This window comes from Pseudophryne corroboree, chromosome 1, assembly GCF_028390025.1.
Source record: "Pseudophryne corroboree isolate aPseCor3 chromosome 1, aPseCor3.hap2, whole genome shotgun sequence".
In the NCBI taxonomy this organism is placed as follows: domain Eukaryota; kingdom Metazoa; phylum Chordata; class Amphibia; order Anura; family Myobatrachidae; genus Pseudophryne; species Pseudophryne corroboree.
In genome coordinates, this window is record NC_086444.1 from 849,799,262 (window position 1) to 849,807,943 (window position 8,682).

Below are 8,682 nucleotides of genomic sequence, written 5' to 3' on the forward strand. Positions count from 1 at the left end.
TATGAGCCTTGTTGCTTTTGTCGTAAAACGATTGATTAGCCCATCGAAGTGAGCGCTCAATATTTTCCGCCAAAAGAGATTGTAGATCATCACGAGCCTTAGAAAGTTCGGCTAGTGTTTTCTTAGAGTGTGTGCGTTTGTGTTCCCGATCTAGCGTTGCAATGGTGTCTGTTAACAGAGCAATTTGAGTTTCCTGGCTTCTCTTACGGCGGGACGCAAATTGAATAATGGATCCTCGAACCACCGCCTTATGGGCTTCCCATATCGTAGCTATACTGCAGTCGTCTTCTACATTAATGTCAAAATATTCCTGAAGCTTAGTTTTAATTAAGTCCTGAAACTTAGGGATCTTCAATAGGGTTTCGTTAAGTCTCCATGTCGGTCTACCGTCAGGGTTATCAAATATGTCAAATGTCGCAGCTAAAGCCGCGTGGTCAGTCCAAGTAAGTGGGACTATCGAGGAAGCGCGTGCCGTCCGGGAGAGAGGTGCACAGCTCAAGAACATATCAATGCAGGAGTACACATCATGCGGATTGGAATAAAAAGTGTAGTCCCTGGTGGTCGGATTAAGAAAACGCCATACATCGAACAAACCAGCCTCGGCCATACCCCTGTGTAGTACCGAAGAGTTTGTGGTTCGGCCACTACGTAAGGGACCGGATCTATCCATGTACGTGAGAGCCATATTGAAGTCTCCACCGACAAGTGTCTTACCTCGTCTATATGAATAAAGGTCGTGGAAAAACTTGCGGAAGAATTTAGATTGGGCCGTGTTTGGAGAGTACAGATTAGCCAAAGTAACCTCCTCATGTCCAATTTTTCCTCTCACCATTACATAACGACCTTCAGTGTCGCATTTACAGTCTAGGAACTGGAAAGGAACGGATCCTCTAACTAAGATCGCTACCCCATTTCTTTTTGCAGCATTATTGGAGTACCATGCCATGGGAAATTGTTTAGATGTCAGGGAGGGATGGGAGGCCGATTTTAAATGTGTCTCCTGTAAAAAAATCACGTTGCCTTTTAAAGTTTTAAGAGACCTGTGGAGATGAGAGCGTTTCTGGGGGGTGTTCAGCCCCTTAACATTGATGGACAGGCACGTTAGCGGTATAATTGAAGAACGAAGAAGCTACTAGAAACCGATAGGGCCCCGGACTCTGCTAAAGTGAATGAGAGTGAGGGGAGGGAGAGAGAGAGAAGAGAAAAAATAATAATTTACAATTCAACACACAAACAACAGTATAAAATAAATGGATATATCAAACTGTGAATGCAGATGCGTCAACTTACACTCAAACTGTAGCAAGAATCTAGAAAGGGAGGAGAGTGATAATAAACAAAATGAGAAAAGCAGACGTAGTATCCAAAAGGCAGGATACCGGACTGCTAAGATAAAGCTCTAAAAAAAAGAAAAGGGAAGAGCTCACTGGTGGGACACAAATACAATGGAACAGATGAGGGTGTGGACCCAATATTATTGGTAATATCTCTAATCCCTAGATACTGGGGGAGGAAGTGTCAAGCCAAGGCGCTGACACCCCCCACCCAAAACTAATCTGTAATAAAGAGGGCGGACCTTCGATCAGATAGCAAACAGTATCAAAAAAGTAACATTAATAGATCAAATGGCAAAGTCGCAGAGCAGATCGATAGCCAGAGGCAGGCCCCACGGTGTCGGAGTAGGGATCTATTCCCATGTCCCATCCATAGGGCAGTGCCTCCGAGCCACCGACCAGAACAGCGAGATAAAAACATAGCGATACAAAGAGTACATATATCTGAGGAAAAAAAATAATTAAAATAAAAGTAAAATAAAAAACGGTTCGAAGATAAGGTAAATGGGCTTTCGTATATGAAACAGTATCTATTATAAAGTCAACAGAACATCTGAGCAAGAGTGAGAACAAAATTATTTAAACTAAACGTTGGTAAAAGTTAAATTTTAAACATGGGGAGCTTCACATCTGAGATGTAGCATCGGGGGACAGGTGAAGTTTTCGAAGCAGCTTGTCCCCGTCTTCAGGAGAGCGAATGATATGAACTTTGCCATTAATTTCCACAATGAGGCGAAAAGGAAAACCCCAGCGGTATTTGTAACCACTATTGCGCAGTGTAGAGGTAACAGAGCGCAGGTCACGCCGTTTAGCAATGGTCACTGGCGACAAGTCTTGGTAGATCTGAATCCGGGAATCTTCGAACAGAATGGAAGTCGAATTTCTGCATGCCATTGTAATACTGTTCTTAATCTTGAAAGACAAAAACCGGAGGATAACATCGCGGGGAGGATCAGAGTCCTTTGGTTTAGGCCTCAGGGCACGATGAGCTCTCTCTATCAAGATAGCAGATTCCGAGAGCGACGGGACCAAGTAAAGAAACAGACGTTTGAGGTAAGGTTCCAATTCGGAGGCCGACACAGATTCAGGTACATTGCGAATGCGTAAATTATTCCGCCTCTCGCGATTTTCGCTATCCTCAACCTTATCCTTAAGGAATTCCAATTCGCCGGATAGGTAGCTCATGTCCTCACCCACTTGTTTGCGGAAATCCTGTTGTTTTGCCATTTGTGATTCCAGTGAGCTGGTGCGGGAATCCAGAGCCGCCAGGTCGGATTTCAATTCACCAATCGCTGACTGGAGAGCGGAGGTAAAAGAACTCTTAAGGTCCAAAATCATATTCTGGAGGGATTGAATATCCGCTTTGGTTGAGGGTGACTCCGTCGGATCCATGGTAGGGGTGGACAGCCGAGAGGACGGGGATGGAATTTCAGCTGGCTTTTCCCGGCGTGAGAAGTGTTGTGCAATATCTTGTGAAGTTCCCGTTTTTTTTGCTCGGGTGTTCGCTCTGCTCATAGTATCTGATGAGATAGAAGTGCCCATTTAGGAAGTGATTACAAGAAAGATCCACCAAAATGTTGCGGGCTCATCAGATGATTTGGGTGGGGGGGAAGTCAGGCACTTGTGTGTTTACATCATTCAAGGGGTCAGGGCCCCAATAATCTGTTAAAACAGTGACAGGGATCCACAGGAGAGCGTCCCGGAGTAGGTGAAATGTATAACAAACACCAGCAGGGGGCTCTGAGAGTCAGGTTCTGCAGGGTGCACTGTATATACAGTAAAAAGAGGAGTGAAATAAGAATGTACAGTATAGTGCTGTGCTTGCAGGTAGTTATTTGCGCAGAGCAGATGTGCTAGAGTTATTCGAAAGAACAAAGTTGTGGATCTGCACCAGCTTTACAATTAAGTGTTTGAGATTGTACGAAAAAATGAATGTATGTACCAAAATACTGACTATTATTTTACATTGTAAATAGTACTAAACTTTGGCGGTGCTCCCATGGATTTTGTAGTTAACCTACAGACAACAAACAAGAGAAAGACAAAATAACCTTGTGTGGAAGCACTCATTAATTGGATATAGAAAAGAATGTGAAAGGAGTATATGGTTGAGGAGGTGACCCCTTAGAGTCCTACCTCAAAAAGGATTAAAAATTAGCTTTTATTGATTATCTTATTAAAATTTGCTTGGGTGAACAAAAAGTGAATAATAGTATAACAATTGATTTTATCTAGATTGCCGTTGTACCAAATATGGTTCTAGATATAACAGGTGAAAATGTAGATGTAGATATAATTATGGTATAATTATTTGAAAGAAACAGTATATATGGGTCACAGACCAATCGGAATATCTAGTAAGCTTTGAGAAAACAAGAAGAGAGGATAAGATAGGATTTTCCTGATAGGAAAAAGGCCCACAGCACCTAGTATTCCCTGGAGGTCTCCCATCCACGTACTGACCAGGCCAAACCTGCTTAGCTTCCAAGATCGGACGTGATCGGGCGCATTCAGGATAGTATGGCCGTGGGCCAATTGTATCAGGAATTTAAGTATTTGTTGGGTTACTTTGAAAATTAAATAATCCACTAAGGAGTTCCAATCAATAGGACTGGTGTGATAATTGCTTAATGACTGTGGATAAATAAATAAATAAATTGAAACCTGAAGGGTTGGGGGTTGCCACTTTGAGAGTGTCCACTGTAAATAGGCAATGAACTTTGATTGGGTTGCACAAACTTGATGACAAACGTTCTCTTTTCTCTAATTAGAGATAATTACAAATGATCATGCAATTCCTAATTGGTGGTAACCGTGGGTACTGGATTTGTCAAGTCCCACAACATAAAGGTATAAGTGTCCTTTTTTAATACTGACAAGGTTAATAAAATTTCTACCTCCTGTGTGAGTTTTGCATCCTGTAAGCTTGCTGAAATAAATACAAAGTGGCAAACATTAAATGCGAACAGCAAAAATTGTTGCCTTTGTCCCCATGTGGGAATAATGATTGCAATGTTGGTATTGGCAACTTACAATTTAAATCCTTATGAAAAAATACGTAAAAAATGAAAAAAATGAAAAAATAATAATGAAAAAGAATTGAAAAAGATGGAAAAAATTAGAAAAATGAGAAGGTATAAATGAAAGTCTTATTTTTCCATGTGCTTACAATGTTATTCCTTAATTAGAAATTAATAGGTTCATTCCTAAATATACATGTGGAGCAGGCATTTAGAGTAATTAGACCCAAATTAAAGGTCTTTAGCGCTACTGAAGTACAGATGTAGCATATACAGTACATATGGAGCAGGCATTAGAGTAATTAGACCAAATTGAAAGTCTGTAGCGCTACTGAAGTACAAATGTAGCATATACAGTTACCGCTTCCGGAGATGTGAGTGTCCCGGCAGCCGATCGGTGTAACCTGCTAAACGAAGCTGACCGTGCTCCGAGGTCTGAGACCGTGCGGCCGCCCGTTCCGGAGAGGGCGAAGCCGCAGAGACGTCACTGTCTGGACGTCCTTGTTCTGACGTACGTTTCACCTGTGGAACAGGCTTGTTCACAGAAGCCCTGTGTGGTCCGTAGCCCTGGTTTCCTTTATGTTGAATATGCGGACCAATAGACTGCTTGGGAATTGATGATCAGTAAATGTTGCTCAGCTGGACTGGAATCATTAACGGGATTGATAACAGAAATTTGTTTAATAAAGATGATGAATAGATAATGAATAAATAATGAATGGATTCACTAGCAATATAAGGAAAGAATGTGGTATTGCGGACATGCCAGTATATTAGGTGTCCTGAGCAATTGGGATGAGAAAGATAAAATGAAATTAGGAATAAGAATAGAGGTAAACTTGGAATCTAAATTAAATATGAATGATTGACTGAGAAAATCATATATTGATATAAACATATGATTGGAATGATAATGAAAATAAATATAAATATAAAATGAATAATTGAATGTATATGAATGTATAAATAAAAAATAAATATAAAAATAAAAATAAATATAAAAATAAAAATAAAAATAAAAAATAAATAATAAAAATAAAAATAAAAATGTATATGGATATGAGATTGAGTGTATGATTTTGTTCTGGACCTTTGACAGTATTGGGATTTATGAATTAGTGGGAATTGATGTATGATGATGGTAAAAATATATAATATTGTGAAAGTTATATAGATTTGTGAAAATAAAGTTGTGAAAATAAAGTGGTAGGAGTGATGCTCAGTTGTGTGACCGTTGGTGAAGTGCAGATTTTGTAGATGATGAGGAGTGAAGGGTATAGGTGTGGTTGTGAGGAAGGGAAAAATAATGATTGGTTGGAGATTAGGGTGGGGTGGCAGGGAGAGAGAGGGAGAGGGGAAATGGATGTGGGGGGGTGCCAGAGTGAAGTGAAAGGGTGTTGTGGTGTAAGGTAGGGAGGTGGATGTGTGGCTGTCTGGGGAAGGAAATATTTTTTGTGAATGTGGAAGATGAGGAGGAAAGGAAGAGAAATGAAAATGAGATGAAGTAAATTTGAGTAAAATGGAGATTAGTGTGAAAAAGAGAAAGAAAAAGAAGAAGAAGAAAGAGAGAGTGATTTGGGTGAGAGATGATTGGTTGCAAAAGAATGGATGTTGGAAAAAAGAGAAAATAAGGGAAAGAAAGAGGGAGGAAACATTTTATGAGAATTAGGGGATGATGATTATATTGTGGGTGATGAAAGGACGTACCATGGGTGATAGCTAAGGAAGGTGACTCTGTGCTGCGGAAACCCCCCCCTTTTCCCTCTCTCACTCCAGGTTTCCGCAGCACAGAGTCACCTTCCTTAGCTATCACCCATGGTACGTCCTTTCATCACCCACAATATAATCATCATCCCCTAATTCTCATAAAATGTTTCCTCCCTCTTTCTTTCCCTTTTTTTCTCTTTTTTCCAACATCCATTCTTTTGCAACCAATCATCTCTCACCCAAATCACTCTCTCTTTCTTCTTCTTCTTTTTCTTTCTCTTTTTCACACTAATCTCCATTTTACTCAAATTTACTTCATCTCATTTTCATTTCTCTTCCTTTCCTCCTCATCTTCCACATTCACAAAAAATATTTCCTTCCCCAGACAGCCACACATTCACCTCCCTACCTTACACCACAACACCCTTTCACTTCACTCTGGCACCCCCCCACATCCATTTCCCCTCTCCCTCCCTGCCACCCCACCCTAATCTCCAACCAATCATTATTTTTCCCTTCCTCACAACCACACCTATACCCTTCACTCCTCATCATCTACAAAATCTGCACTTCACCAACGGTCACACAACTGAGCATCACTCCTACCACTTTATTTTCACAACTTTATTTTCACAAATCTATATAACTTTCACAATATTATATATTTTTACCATCATCATTATCATACATCAATTCCCACTAATTCATAAATCCCAATACTGTCAAAGGTCCAGAACAAAATCATACACTCAATCTCATATCCATATACATTTTTATTTTTATTATTTATTTTTTATTTTTATTTTTATTTTTATATTTATTTTTATATTTATTTTTTATTTATACATTCATATACATTCAATTCTTCATTTTATATTTATATTTATTTTCATTATCATTCCAATCATATGTTTATATCAATATATGATTTTCTCAGTCAATCATTCATATTTAATTTAGATTCCAAGTTTACCTCTATTCTTATTCCTAATTTCATTTTATCTTTCTCATTCCAATTGCTCAGGACACCTAATATACTGGCATGTCCGCAATACCACATTCTTTCCTTATATTGCTAGTGAATCCATTCATTATTTATTCATTATCTATTCATCATCTTTATTAAACAAATTTCTGTTATCAATCCCGTTAATGATTCCAGTCCAGCTGAGCAACATTTACTGATCATCAATTCCCAAGCAGTCTATTGGTCCGCATATTCAACATAAAGGAAACCAGGGCTACGGACCACACAGGGCTTCTGTGAACAAGCCTGTTCCACAGGTGAAACGTACGTCAGAACAAGGACGTCCAGACAGTGACGTCTCTGCGGCTTCGCCCTCTCCGGAACGGGCGGCCGCACGGTCTCAGACCTCGGAGCACGGTCAGCTTCGTTTAGCAGGTTACACCGATCGGCTGCCGGGACACTCACATCTCCGGAAGCGGTAACTGTATATGCTACATTTGTACTTCAGTAGCGCTACAGACTTTCAATTTGGTCTAATTACTCTAATGCCTGCTCCATATGTACTGTATATGCTACATCTGTACTTCAGTAGCGCTAAAGACCTTTAATTTGGGTCTAATTACTCTAAATGCCTGCTCCACATGTATATTTAGGAATGAACCTATTAATTTCTAATTAAGGAATAACATTGTAAGCACATGGAAAAATAAGACTTTCATTTATACCTTCTCATTTTTCTAATTTTTTCCATCTTTTTCAATTCTTTTTCATTATTATTTTTTCATTTTTTTCATTTTTTACGTATTTTTTCATAAGGATTTAAATTGTAAGTTGCCAATACCAACATTGCAATCATTATTCCCACATGGGGACAAAGGCAACAATTTTTGCTGTTCGCATTTAATGTTTGCCACTTTGTATTTATTTCAGCAAGCTTACAGGATGCAAAACTCACACAGGAGGTAGAAATTTTATTAACCTTGTCAGTATTAAAAAAGGACACTTATACCTTTATGTTGTGGGACTTGACAAATCCAGTACCCACGGTTACCACCAATTAGGAATTGCATGATCATTTGTAATTATCTCTAATTAGAGAAAAGAGAACGTTTGTCATCAAGTTTGTGCAACCCAATCAAAGTTCATTGCCTATTTACAGTGGACACTCTCAAAGTGGCAACCCCCAACCCTTCAGGTTTCAATTTATTTATTTATTTATTTATCCACAGTCATTAAGCAATTATCACACCAGTCCTATTGATTGGAACTCCTTAGTGGATTATTTAATTTTCAAAGTAACCCAACAAATACTTAAATTCCTGATACAATTGGCCCACGGCCATACTATCCTGAATGCGCCCGATCACGTCCGATCTTGGAAGCTAAGCAGGTTTGGCCTGGTCAGTACGTGGATGGGAGACCTCCAGGGAATACTAGGTGCTGTGGGCCTTTTTCCTATCAGGAAAATCCTATCTTATCCTCTCTTCTTGTTTTCTCAAAGCTTACTAGATATTCCGATTGGTCTGTGACCCATATATACTGTTTCTTTCAAATAATTATACCATAATTATATCTACATCTACATTTTCACCTGTTATATCTAGAACCATATTTGGTACAACGGCAATCTAGATAAAATCAATTGTTATACTAT

At 39.2% G+C, this 8,682-nt stretch overlaps 2 pseudogenes; one reads left to right on the forward strand and one right to left on the reverse strand.

The window, feature by feature from the left end:
* Positions 1-3,748: 3,748 nt before the first annotated feature.
* On the reverse strand, positions 3,749-3,866 carry LOC134953689 (5S ribosomal RNA; annotated as a pseudogene).
* A 4,493-nt stretch (positions 3,867-8,359) lies between these two features.
* LOC134953700 (5S ribosomal RNA) lies at positions 8,360-8,477 on the forward strand (annotated as a pseudogene).
* Positions 8,478-8,682: the final 205 nt, after the last annotated feature.